The sequence below is a fragment of the Mauremys mutica genome, chromosome 1, assembly GCF_020497125.1.
Source record: "Mauremys mutica isolate MM-2020 ecotype Southern chromosome 1, ASM2049712v1, whole genome shotgun sequence".
Classification (NCBI taxonomy): Eukaryota; Metazoa; Chordata; order Testudines; family Geoemydidae; genus Mauremys; species Mauremys mutica.
The window spans coordinates 226,124,313-226,138,779 of NC_059072.1; the positions used below are offsets into that span (position 1 = coordinate 226,124,313).

At 43.8% G+C, this 14,467-nt stretch overlaps 1 protein-coding gene across 3 annotated transcripts in view; it reads right to left on the reverse strand.

Annotated features, from left to right (window-relative positions):
* Positions 1 to 14,467, reverse strand: part of RAI2 (retinoic acid induced 2) — a 63,832-nt gene that overhangs the window by 7,609 nt on the left and 41,756 nt on the right. The window lies entirely within an intron of this gene.

Genomic DNA, 14,467 nt, shown 5'->3' on the forward strand with positions numbered 1-14,467 from the left:
CAAATCCTTCCCCCAAACAACTCCAAGAGAAGCTCTACAACCTCATCCCCCAAGAACCTAGCCAGGAACCTTCTATATCAGGGATCACAATCCTATTCAATTTATTCATAAATGATCTGGAGAAAAGGGGTAAACAGTGAGGTGGCAAAGTCTGCAGATGATACTAAACTACTCAAGATAGTTAAGACCAAAGCAGATTGTGTAGCACTTCAAAAAGATCTCACAAAACTAAGTGATTGGGCAACAAAATGGCAAATGACATTTAATGTGGATAAATGTAAAGTAATGCACATTGGAAAAAATAACCCCAACTATACATACATACACGGGCGCTAATTTAGCTACAACGAGTCAGGAAAAAGATCTTGGAGTCATCGTGGATAGTTCTCTGAAGATGTCCACACAGTGTGCAGAGGCGGTCAAAAAAGCAAACAGGATGTTAGGAATCATTAAAAAGGGGATAGAGAATAAGACTGAGAATATATTATTGCCCTTATATAAATCCATGGTACGCCCACATCTTGAATACTGTGTACAGATGTGGTCTCCTCACCTCAAAAAAGTAATTCTAGCACTAGAAAAGGTTCAGAAAAGGGCAACTAAAATGATTAGGGGTTTGGAGAGGGTCCCATATGAGGAAAGATTAAAGAGGCTGGGACTCTTCAGCTTGGAAAAGAGGAGACTAAGGGGGGATATGATAGAGGTATATAAAATCATGAGTGATATTGAGAAAGCGGATAAGGAAAAGTTATTTACTTATTCCCATAACACAAGAACTAGGGGTCACCAAATGAAATTAATAGGCAGCAGGTTTAAAACAAATAAAAGAAAGTTCTTCTTCACGCAGCGCACACTCAACTTGTGGACCTTCTTACCTGAGGAGGTTGTGAAGGCTAGGACTATAACAGTGTTTAAAGGAGAACTGGATAAATTCATGGTGGCTAAGTCCATAAATGGCTATTAGCCAGGATGGGTAAAGAATGGTGTCCCTAGCCTCTGTTCATCAGAGGATGGAGATGGATGGCAGGAGAGGGATCACTTGATCATTGCCTGTTGGGTTCACTTCCTCTGGGGCACCTGGCATTGGCCAATGTCGGTAGACAGATACTGGGCTAGATGGACCTTTGGTCTGACCCGGTACAGCCGTTCTTATGTTCTTATGTTCACAACCTTTCAGAAGTGGTGTGCCGATTCTTCACTTATTCACTTTAACTTAAGGTTTCGCATGCTGGTAATACATTTTAACGTTTTTTAGGTGGTCTCTCTCTATAAATCTATATTATATAACTAAACTATTGTTGTATGTAAAGTAAACAAAGTTTTCAAAATGTTTAAGAAGCTTAATTTAAAATTAAATTAAAATGCTGATCTTATGCCAACAGCTCACTCCGTCCGCTGCCGGCCTGGGGTTCCGTTCACCTAGTTCGGCAGCAGGCTGAGCGGGGCCTGTGGGACCCCGGTTGGTAAGGGGCCGGCAGCCGGGACCCCAGACCAGCAGCGGGCTGAGCGGGGCCGACAGCTAGGACCCTGGACCAGGGGTGCAGGTGGGAATGTGTTGGGGGGGGGTGCAGGAGCTCCCATTTGATGCTCAGGGTGGGGGTGGGGATATGGGGGAGTGCAAGAGTCAGGGCATGGAGTGTGGGGGGGCTGGGTATGTGTGGGGGTGCAGGGGTCAGGGCAGAGGGCTGGAGGTGTGTGAGGGGGTGCAGGGGTCGGGGCAGAGGGCTGGAGGTGTGTGAGGGGGTGCAGGGGTCGGGGCAGAGGGCTGGAGGTGTGTGAGGGGGTGCCGGGGATCGGGGCAGAGGGCTGGAGGTGTGTGAGGGGGTGCCGGGGATCGGGGCAGAGGGCTGGAGGTGTGTGAGGGGATGCCGGGGATCGGGGCAGAGGGCTGGAGGTGTGTGAGGGGATGCCGGGGATCGGGGCAGAGGGCTGGAGGTGTGTGAGGGGGTGCAGGGGTCGGGGCAGAGGGCTGGAGGTGTGTGAGGGGGTGCAGGGGTCGGGGCAGAGGGCTGGAGGTGTGTGAGGGGGTGCAGGGGTCGGGGCAGAGGGCTGGAGGTGTGTGAGGGGATGCCGGGGATCGGGGCAGAGGGCTGGAGGTGTGTGAGGGGGTGCAGGGGTCAGGGCAGAGGGCTGGAGGTGTGTGAGGGGGTGCAGGGGTCAGGGCAGAGGGCTGGGGTGCTCATGGCAGGGGGCTGAAGGGGATATGCCCCCATTCCACCCCTTTCCCCAGGGGCCCATCCCCACCTCTTCTCTGCCTCCTCCGCGGAGCAGCGAGCATGCTGTGGCTCCACTCCCCCCCCCCCCCCGCAAGGGCGCTCAGCTGATCGGCGGCAGGGAGTGGGAGGGGAAGGGACAGGAAAGCACCACGCTGGGGGAAGAAGTGGGGGAGCGGGGAGATTGGCCGCCAGCAAGACCAAGCTTCTGCCTCCTACCCCCACAGGAGAGAGCGGTGGGCAGGGGGGCTGAGTGGGGCCGGGACCCCGGCAGGTGGCAGGCAGCAGCGTGCCATTAAAATTCGGCTCGTGTGCCGACTTTGGCACGCGTGCTGCAGGTTGTCGACCCCTGTTCTACATGTTTCCCAAAATACACAAAAAAGAGAACCCAGGCAAACCCATCATATCTGGCCATGGCACTGTTACTGAAGGACTATCTGGACTCATAGAAAACATCTTCAAATCATTCGCCACACAAAGGGCCAGCTCTCTCCAGGACGCAACTGACTTCCTCCAGAAACACTGCGACACTAACAACCTCCCTCAGACCATCATCCTTGCCATCATGGATGTTACCTCTCTATACACTAACATCCCTCACAATGATAGCTTCACTGTCTGCCTCAAATATCTACAAGACAATGGACAACCCTCAGATATCCACCCCAAACACATCGCTACACTCACCCGTTTCATTCTTACCCATAACAACTTTACATTCCCCAATATATCAATCTCTTCATGACTCACCTCTAGAAAGAAAAAAAAACTGGAAAAATGCACCACAAAACCAATGATATACCTAAAATACATTGATGATACAGTATTTTCATCCTCTCAACAAACTACCTAAACTCCCTCATAAATTTCCATCTCAACTTCAACTACCAGTCACCCATCAAACTCTCTTCAGAATACTCCCACACCAGCATCAATTTCCTAAACATCGTGATTAGCTTCAACAATGGAATACTACAGACATCTATATACAAGAAACCCACGGATCACCACACTTACCTTTACAGATCCAGTCACTACCCCAGACACACCAAGAAATCTGTTAGCTACAGCCAGGCACTCAGATAACTCAGAATATGCTATGTGGGAGAAAGTGAAGGATATACACCTTAAACCACTTAAAACCACCTGTACAAAACAAGGACATTCCACCAGAGAAGTAGATCACATCATGGAACAGGCCACCCAAATACCTGAGAGAACCTGATTCAATACTGGGGGAAAACACCCACCCACACATCACTGTCTGCACACCCCTAGTTGTCACCTATCACCACACACTGGAACCCATATGAGATATCCTCAAACAATTACAACCTCTACCTGCTGGGGGCCACATCTTGAAAAAAACCTTTCACAAACCCCCTCTTCTGGCCTTCAAACAAACCCCCCACCTCACCAAACTTGTCACAGACCAGGATACACCAATTCAAAGCAACACCAGACCCTGTCATCACAACACATGCAAAACCTGCAGACATATCTCCACGGCTACAATGATAAACACCCCATACAATACACCTTTCAAGATCTATGTGTCCTACACATGCCTGTTACAACATGTGCATCCAGTGCATCAAATGCCCCAACAACTGCGTGGGTGAAAACAGACAATCACTATGCTCGCAAATGAACTCACACAGAGAAATGATAACGGACAAAACATACTATCATTCCTAGGCAAACACTTTTCACAAAACAATCACTGCATATCTGACCTCTCAGTCCTCCTGACGACACCTTCTAAAGACGAGTCTGGGAGCTTAAATTCATCACTTTGCTAAACACTAAACAGCATGGACTCAGTGGAGACGCTGGTTTTATGTCTCATTACAACAATCTATAGCTCCTTAGTCTTATGACAGCAGAAATGTTAATTGCCCACCTCATCCTGAATGGTCTCTTGCACCATGTGTTAACTTCTTATGGTTAACAATCTGTTCCAACTTGTATTTAATTGTGACACTCTAAATACCTTTCCCAGACTTGAAGAACAGCTGTGTAGCTCCAAAGCTTGTTTTGTTCACCAACAGAAGTTGCTCCAATAAAAGATATTACCTCACCCACCGTGTGTCTCTCATTAAATAACTCTTAAGATTTAAATTCATAGAATAATTTTTCAGTGTTTATGTCACAGACAGCCTATTTAATGTACATATTATAAAGCTGCAATTTAATATAAGTGAGTGAAATCTTAAAATTCCCTCTTACCATCTACCAAGCTTCAGTACCAGAAGCTGATGTGATTTCACTTACTGTTTTAAATATTTAATTTCTTTTTGTTTGTTTTAATGTAAAACAAAACTCACAGCACTGAAAATAGACCTACTATAAATACAGCTAGGTTCCCCCTGGGATGGTGATAGGAGTTAAGTGCATAGGACCATGCAATGGTGTATGTTATTTTATAGGAAACTACATGTTAACTACATGGAAATCCCATTTAAAAGAGTGGTGATTAATTCTATCATGTCAGCACTTATGTGCCATAAGATGGAATCACAGAATTTGTCTGTCTAAAACCATTAAGCCCAGCTTATCCGTATATTTTACCTGCTTGTATGCACCACATCTTGCACCTTATTTCATTATTCATTATTTAGAGAGTATCCAAAGTGTGCTAGGCATTTTACACAATACATTTAAAGAGTGCCCTGCTGTGAAGTGCTTTGCTTAGATTCGCAGGCCTCAATCCTGCAATTGAGAGTGTGTGGGCACACTAATGGGGCTCCGCGCAGGCACAGTGATCTGTCTTCATGGTGACAATTGTTGTGGTTAAGCTCCTTTGGGACAGGACTGCCTTTTCTACTTGTACGGTGGAATCTTGGTCCATAACCAGGTGTTACCCCAATACAAACAATAAAATGGAAGGATCCAGGCCTGTCAAACCTGGTTAAAAGATAGGAAACAAAGCGTAGGAATAAATGGTCAGTTTTCAGAATGGAGAGAGGTAAATAATGGTGTCCCCCAGGGGGTGTGTACTGGGACCTGTCCTAATCAACATATTCATAAATGATCTGAAAAAAGGGTAAACAGTAAGGTGGCAAAATTTGCAGATGACATAAAACTACTCAAGATAGTTAAGTCCCAAGCAGACTGTGAAGAGCTACAAAGGGATCTCACAAAACTGGGTGATTGGGCAACAAAATGGCAGATGACATTCAATGTGGATAAATGCAAAGTAATGCACATTGGAAAACAATCTCAACTATACATATAAAATGATGGGGTCTAAATTAGCTGTTACCACTCAAGAAAGATCTCTTGGAGTCATTGTGGATAGTTCTCTGAAAACAGCCATTCAATGTGCAGCGGCAGTCAAAAAAGCGAACAGAATGTTGGGAATAATTAAGAAAGGGATAGATAATAAGACAGAAAATATCATATTGCCTCTATATAAATCCATGGTATGCCCACATCTTGAATACTGCATGCAGATGTGGTCGCCCCATCTCAAAAAAGATATATTGGAATTGGAAAAGATTCAGAAAAGGGCAATAAAAATAATTAGAGGTATGGAACAGCTTCCATATGAGGAGAGATCAATAAGTTTGGGACTTTTCAACTTGGAAAAGAGACGACTAAGGGGGATATGATAGAGGTCTCTAAAATCATGACTAGTGTGGGGAAAGTGTGGGAAAGTGTTATTTACTCCTTATAACACAAGAACTAGGGTGTCACCAAATGAAATTAATATGCAGCAGGTTTAAAACATACAAAAAGAAGTATTTTTTCACACAACGCAGAGTCAACCTGTGGAACTCTTTGCCAGAGGATGTTGTGAAGACAAAGACTATAACAGCGTTCAAAAAAGAACTAGATAAATTAGTGGAGTCTAGGTCTATCAATGGCTATTAGCCAGGATGGGCAGGGATGGTATCCCTAGCCTGTTTGCCAGAAGCTGGGAATGGGTGACAGGAGATGGATCACTTGATGATTACCTGTTCTGTTCGTTCCCTCTGAGGCACCTGGCATTGGCCACTGTCGGAAGACAGGATACTGGGCTAGATGGACCTTTGGTCTGATCCAGTATGGACATTCTTATGTTCTTCTGTAATGTAACACTATGTGGGACAATAACAAACAAGGTGCTTGAAGGGAAAGAAGGTTAAGACAGACAAGTCCTGTCCCAGTCCTGTACTGAACTCTACATGGGCAGATCCTTGTGCCCATATGGAGCTCAGAGCAGGATTGAAGAGTTATAGACTCATAGACTCAGACTTTAAGGTCAGAAGGGACCATTATGATCATCTAGTCTGACCTCCTGCACAATGCAGGCCACAGAATCTCACCCATCCACTTCTATAACAAACCCCTAACCTATGTCTGAGTTCCTGAAGTCCTCAAATTGTGGTTTGAAGACCTCAAGCTGCAGAGAATCCTCCAGCAAATGACCCGTGCCCCATGCTGCAGAGGAAGGCGAAAAACCTCCAGGGCCTCTGCCAATCTGCCCTGGAGGAAAATTCCTTCCCGACCCCAAATATGGCGATCAGTTAAACCCTGAGCATGTGGGCAAGACTCACCAGCCAGCACTCAGGAAAGAATTCTCTATAGTAACTCAGATCCCAACTCATCTAACATCCCATCACAGACCACTGGGCATACTTACCTGCTGATTATCAAAGATCAATTGCCAAATTAATTGCCAAAATTAGGCTATCCCATCATACCATTCCCTCCATAAACTTATCAAGCTTAGCCTTAAAACCAGATATGTCTTTTGCCCCCACTACTCCCTGGAAGGCTGTTCCAGAACTTCACTCCTCTAATGGTTAGAAACCTTCGTCTAATTTCAAAGAGTTACATTGTAAGCTTTATTCAAGAACAGTGTGTTTTCTTTTAGCTTTCTACACCACCCACCCTATGAAACTATGGCAGGATAGAAATAACTAACAACATTAATCAGTACTTCAGAAGCCTAAGAAGCAGTACAATTGCCAACTCCAAGTGCTCAATGCTCATGAGTCTGACCACAAAGAATGATGAAAACTGGTTTTTTAAAAAAAGTGAGATCTCAGACAAAAATCTGGGACACTTTTTATTTGTCTTCTGGTATTTGAGCCTGGAGGGTTAACATTTTCAAGCTTTCCTCCACCACCATGAAGGTTAGAAACTTTCATTCCAAAAAGTCGAGATTCTCAAATGAGCACATGACTCTAGGAGCTGGGATTACCAGAAAAACAGCAAATAGCACAAGACTCACAATAACATCATGAGAGTTGGCAACAGTGGACATGTAGGGTTTTCTTTTAGTATATGCAAAGCACTACACGTAAAAGCAAAGTTATAAGCCCTGATTTCAGTAGAACTGCAAGGTGAGTAAATTATAGCAGAATTTGGACCAAAATAGTCTTTAAGACTTCAGAGCTCAGAAGCTATAGCTACGGGGGGAAAATACCTTAAGCATGTTGCTCAGCCTCACTAATACCATTGCCAGTATTAGCCTGGGTTGTTCAGTCTTCACTCCAGCAGAACTCCCATGGAAATTAGTCAGTAAAATTCTGATTTCAGTTACACAAGGATACACTGGGAGTAACTCCACTGTAGAATTATACCAATTTACACAGATATAACAGATCAAAAACTGTTCTAAGGATCATAGAATCATGTCAACACATTGAGTGCGTCTACACTGTAGACAGAATAACTGCAGTACGTGTAGACATATCCAAGCTAACTTTAATTTAGCTAGCATGAGTACCAACAGCAGCAAAGCCAAGGCAGCACAGACTTGCTCAGGTAGCTAGCCCATGCTGAAGTACTCAGGGTCCTGGGCACGTGTATACAGTCCATGCTGAAGCTCCTGCTGTCACAGCTTCACTGCTATTGGTACTCATGCTATCTATATTAAAGCTGGCTTTGGTATGCCTATACGTGCTGCAGTCCTAGCTCCAGCTGTCATTTAGACATACCCATTATCAGCTATTGTACCTATTAAAGGCATCCTCACATAAAGGTCCTCTCTCTCATAAAAATTATGAAGATACACACTGACAAAAGCAAAAAAATCCGACATTAACTTAAGCACCCCACATTTTATTTATGTGCATTTGGGATGGGGCTTTGGTGTGTGTCCTGTTTTTCATTTCTGCACCTGTTCTGACATTTAGCAGGCCTTGTTGTTTACATTTACTCTGTTTAATGATCCAGTGGCTTTCATTTACATGGGTGCCCTATAAATAAAAACTGTATTATTTAATTGTCCTGGGGGGTTGAGGGCTAGTGCTTTTTTATTTTAAAACCATTAATGGATTCTCCCACACACCCCCATCCCCACATTCTGTAAGTGGCTCCCAGGTTGAAACCTCACATGTCATCTTCCAACCTGGAATCTTGTGGGGGATTCATTAATAACCCTGCAAAAATAAGGCAGTTATCACGTTGTTATTGACCTACGTTAAAAATTAAAGAACCTGCAAATATCCGGGAGCAGAGTTGTACAGACAGGGGTAAAGATTCTGCCCCTAATTCCACCCAGCAATCAGATTGCAAGGGGAGTCCTCCAGGTGATTGCATTTCCCACCATCTAACAGGGCTATGGAGGAAGACACCAGTTTGGGGACTTGGTTCTGGCCCTCTCTTCACCTCCTTAACCCTCCCCATTCACGCTGATGACCACTCCTTTGGGGTTATCCTTTGATGTGCATCACACAGCAAGAGGGCAGGAGGGAGGGCTGTGAAGGGAAAGCTGCCAACGTTACACTTTCTTTTCTGCTGTATCTTTTCCCTTCTGCCCCTACAGAATGTCAGCTGCACAACTCACATTCCCCTCCCCCCCCCACCAATATGTAACATTCACCATCCTTTAAGCAGCCTTTGGGCATCGGCCCCTGGTGTATTATTTTACTTTATGTAGGAGATCTATTATGGAACATGATATGAAAGCCATGAAAAGCCATCTAGAAATACAACTTTGGGGGGATATCGGCTAATAGCAGAAGTCTCAGATGCAGACCATGCACCAAGTATTTCTTTAATAAGGACTCCTCGACCCCACTTATGTGTGTCACATTATGGATCTGTCAAGGTTCCCATATGTAGGCTATTAACTACAAAGGGGACTGCAGGGGAAGAAAATCATTACAGCAGCACAAAATTGCATATTATTGATATTATATTGACTACATAATATGTTTACATTATTTATGCATGAAGTACTTCTGAAAAGCAGTAGGGGAGTTTTTTTAAACCTTCATATTTCATCTTCTTACATATTTTGTTTTAGAAATAGTTAAAATATTTTCCTACTTTGCAGACTAATAATCTGCAATGCTTTTGGTTTATTAATATATATATATTTATATATTATATAGTAGTTTAATGGCATGCCAAAAGTCTACAGGCAGTGATCCATTTTGGGGAAGAGGGGAAATTGCTTTTTTCTAATTTAAAAATACATCAACCCAATTAATTAAATTATTTATTTTTAAAAAGACATTGGTCTCTGTTCCGAAGGGCAAAGTAGATGAGGCAGACAGTGAGCACTGAGATAGGAACAGACAAATTTCTGACAATTTTCAACCTGTAATGAATTTTTATAACCAAATTAAAAAACCCTCAACAACTGCGTTTACAATGGGGACTGTGGCACACCCCAAACTATAATGGGGATAGGACATGCTGCTGTGTTTCCAGATGCATTTTCTCTGACTCAGCTCCATTCACTTATAATTCTGATAACTGGATGAACTAGTCGATTGAAGGTCCTCGTTTCAAAACTGTCACTGCTATAGTACGACATATAAACAGGTATTGTAAAAACATGATGAGTTTGAAATTATTTAAGATTCATCTTGCATAAAGTTCAGGTATCCTCATATCTGTAACATGTTCTAGCTCTGGCTATTTCAAAGCCCTAAACCAGGGATCCCCAACGCGGTGCCCGCAGGCGCCATGGCACCCACGGGGGCATCTAAATGCGCCTGCGTCCTGGCCGGCGGTCGAGCATCCGCCGAAATGCCACCGAATTTCTGTGGCATTTCAGCGGCGACCCCTCTCGATGACACCGCAGGCCGCTGACAAGCGACGTCATTGAGAGGCGTTGCCACCGAAATGCCGCTGAAATTTGGCGGCATTTCGGCGGATGCTCAACCACTGCCACGGTCCTTCGTCTGGCGCCCACCAGACGAAAAGGTTTGGGACCACTGCCCTAAACCATACTGGTATAAAGGACAGATATACTGTAGCTAGTTTTCCAAAAGAACCTAGAAACCACTTTTTTAGTTTAGTACAGCCGGGGCTGAAAAACAGCAATTTGATTAGCCTGCAGTAGGCAACACATTTGATCTGAAGCTGAAATACTGTATGGAAATTTGATGTATTAAGCATGACACATGGAGGAAGAAAATAAATCCACAGACTGTAATTACTGCTGAGTCACGTGTTGCATACATTTTGTCAGGTTCCTTCAACATAACAGAGCGATTCAGAACTTAACAGCCTTCTTTTTCAGATTTTGAGTTCAAACAGCAAAAGTGAGCAGCTGATTTTGAAAAAATTCCTAAAGCAATTACAAGGACATCCACTGAAATCAACCTTCCCTTGATATCTCTTGCCATGTACTGAAAACCCCATTTGGAGCTTGATAAATACTCAGGGACAAAAAACTGACCCAAGTTGCTGGCACAAAGACCCAGCAGAATAAGCTTCTTAAGGATTGCCCTTGCAGAGAGGGGGTCCTCTGGTGAAGAGGAGCTGAGAGATGGGCACTTATGTCACTCAGCAGCTGGCGCAGACGACAAGGCTGGGACACACTAGGCCCTCATGATCCCTGGTTGTCACAACAGTCCCTGGAAGTTGTTGGCAACTGAGAAAGTTGCTCTAATTTATAATGGGGATGTAACTGGCTCTGGGATGGACCCAGGACTGAAGGAATGCAAACACGTCTTAAAGTCACATTTTACTCCCCACCCACAGCTAAAGATCTGGGTCAAATCCTGGCTCCACTGAAGTCCATGGCAAAATTCCTATTCAGTGGTACCATGATTTTGTCCCTGGGCCTTTGGGCCAGATTATTTATTGTCTTCCTGTCGTTTGTATTAGTGCAAAGTGGTTATAAAATGCTAACAAATCAGGATGACAACACGTTAAACTCACATAGGTCCTAATCCTGCAATTGGATCCACGTGGATGAACTCTCAAGCCCTTGTGGAGCCCCACTGCCCTGGTCTACACTAGGAAAAATAGCTGTGTTTTTACAATAAGATCGCTAACACAATGTAACATCCTACTGTCCCCAGGGCAAGGTGTAGTTTTACCTTGATGTAGCTGGTTGAGGTGAACCACGGGGAGCAAGCCTAGCAAGGAAGGATGGTTCAGTGGTTAGGGTGCTAGCCTGGGACTTCGGAGACCCCGATTCAATTCTCTGCTCCATCACAGCTTCCTATGTGACCTTGAACAAGCCACTTAGCCTCTCTGCACCTCAGTTCCCCAGCTGTGACAAGGAAATAATGCTATTTCCTTAGCTCTCAGAGGTGGTGTAAGGACAACTACATTCAGAGTTGCCGCTCTAATTTCACAGATGGTAAGCTTGAGAATAACTTGGTCCCATTTAGAATCTAAGGAGTTTGAACATGTCTCAGAATTTGTCCAAACATGGTACTGAGTAAGTATCACTTCCTGTTGCATATTTTTATAAGAACAGGTATTTTGCTTCGTCTCAAACATGGTGTGGGTTTGGAACTGTTACTTGCATTCAAACACTAGGGGGATTCCATTCAACTAAGAACAGTGGTTCTCAAACTTTTTCTTTCACGGACCACTTGAAAATTGGTGAGGGTCTCGGCGGACCACTTAATGATCTTTCCAAATGTTGTTTGTACCGTTAGCTAACTATTGTGAAGCGCTTTGGATAAAAGCGCTATATAAAAAAAACTTAATAATAATTAATGTTTTTTGTTCTACAAATAAAAGCACACAACTCATATTTTAATATCAGTAGCCTTACCTTTCTAATGCGATGGATGTGCCCTCTTTCTCCCACCACAGCAGCCCCCGAGCTGGGGCTGGGAAGGAGGGTGGGGTCTCTCCCTCTCTCCCCAGCTGGCAGCCCCTGATCTGGGGCTGGGAAGGGGGGGGTGTCTCTCTCTCTCGCCCCAGCTGCGGCAACCCCTCAGCTGGGGCTGGGAAGGAGGGCCGTCTCTCCCCGGCAGCGGCAGCCTGGAGCAGGGGAAAGTTGCCTCTTTCTCTGGCCGCCGCAGCCCTGCATGTCCCAAATTTCCCCCACCCCCTCCTCTCACCCCACTGCCCCCTCTCATTTACCCACTATTCCCCCCAAGGCCTCACCTTACATGTGCGTATTCGCCAGGGTCCAGGCACCTAATTAGTGGAGCCACACCTGCGCGGCTCCACTAATTAGGTGGGTGGCCCTTCATTCTTTCGTATGCGTCTGCCCAGGTGTGCACCTTAGAGGGAACTATCCACCTGAATGGAGCTTGTGGACCACAGTTTGAGAACCTCTGACTTAGAAGATATGGTGAGAAAAAAGGAGCAAGCATCGAAGAGACAAATTCTGAAGAAAAATAATATACAAAAAAATCTGTTGTATGTTAGGGGAATTTTCTGTCAGCCTAAAAAAATAGTTCTTGAAGTTTACTAATCTTCACACACACAAAATGTGTCCACTTGTTTTGGGATGAGATCTTAGGAAGCATATGGAACAATACTACTATTCAAAAGTCTTAGACTTGAAATCTAAGGTGCATGATTTTCCTATGGGAAAAATTGTAACGTATTTTTCCTTTTGTAATTAAAGTCTTTGACTGATTACTTAGTATCATTTTTATTCATAACACTATCATCTCCAAAAAAGCACAGAAAAGTGAGCTGTTTGGAGAACAGAGAGCTAAAAAAATAAATAAGAGCGAGATTATTTTAAAATCATTTTAAAAACATGCATTTTGTTTTCTCAGCAATTGATATCCCAATGATAACATAAGTAAAAAAAAGGATACTAATTAAAATGGATTTAAAAAAAAAATCAACTTCAGAAGGTAAAACAATCGCGGTGGCAATCCGCGGCCACTGGGAGCTGTGGGGGGGGCCGTGCCTGCGAACGGCCAATGTCAGCAAAATGTCTCGCGACCTGCAATCAGATTACCCTGATGGGCCGCAGATTGCCCACCTCTGGTCTAGATTTTTGTGAAACTAGCTTAAAACACCTTAGTTCTTACAATGGATTTCAACGTTTTGTGTCAGTTCAATAATGGCTTTAAAGCATTATTAGTTCTGTGGCTGATGTTTATATTCAACAGAGAAGTATTCAGTTTGCTAATTTCTCCAGACCCAGTTTCATTGATCCAAGATTCGGTGATGTTTTTGCTAAATTTGTTTGATTTTTCATAACTGTCAAATCAAAACAAGAGTTTGTATTAATGTAACAAAATCCACTATATGCTCGGGGGGGCAGGATAGTAGCAGGATAGGCAGTGGTTGGTGTGTGCAAGTATAACACACTGACAACAAGGTATCAGCAGGTAGGATTGAACCTAGGACCTCTGAAGCTTAGTGTATGAGCCTCTGCTGCATTACCTAAAAGCCACATGGCTCTTAGCTGAGGTTGTAGCAGATTCATTAATCTCCAGTTGGTCTACAGGGTCTGTAGAGGAGGACAGAGCACCACATCAAGTAGCCATGGGTTACACACGCCCCTTGTGTAAGACTTTGTGGCATTAAAGGAGAAAAGTCTCCTATATTCCAGTGAGTCCCAATTCAAGTATTTGGCTACAAATTTCAGCTGAATTATATATTACATAATTACATCAATGCAATCTCAACAACTCCAGCAATCCCTTTATTATCATCTACTCAATGATGTATTCTGAAATATTTTTTTACGTGTAAACCAATCTAAGCACCTGATCCTGCAATGGGATCCATTAGTGCAGATCTTTCCACCTATGCAGTCTCACTGACTTCAGTGGGATTCCCAGGGAGTTAGGCAGACAATCTTTAACTCAATTTGCTAATTCCTATGAAAACTATGAATTGCCTTATCTTCATTAGGATTTTAACTTGAGTTAGCTAACTTGAGTTAAAAACAAACCTTTGTTTTCCTAGTGAAGACAAGACCAAAGTGTGAATAACTTAAAAAATATTCTACTGTTTTCTATAAACTTGATTTGCTTTGTAGTTCTCCTTGAGACTGATTAAGTGACGTACATAAAAAAAAATGAGCCTGATGGTTTTAAAGTCCCGGATGGTTAGAATCAACAAGTCCTGACACCATCTGAACTCAG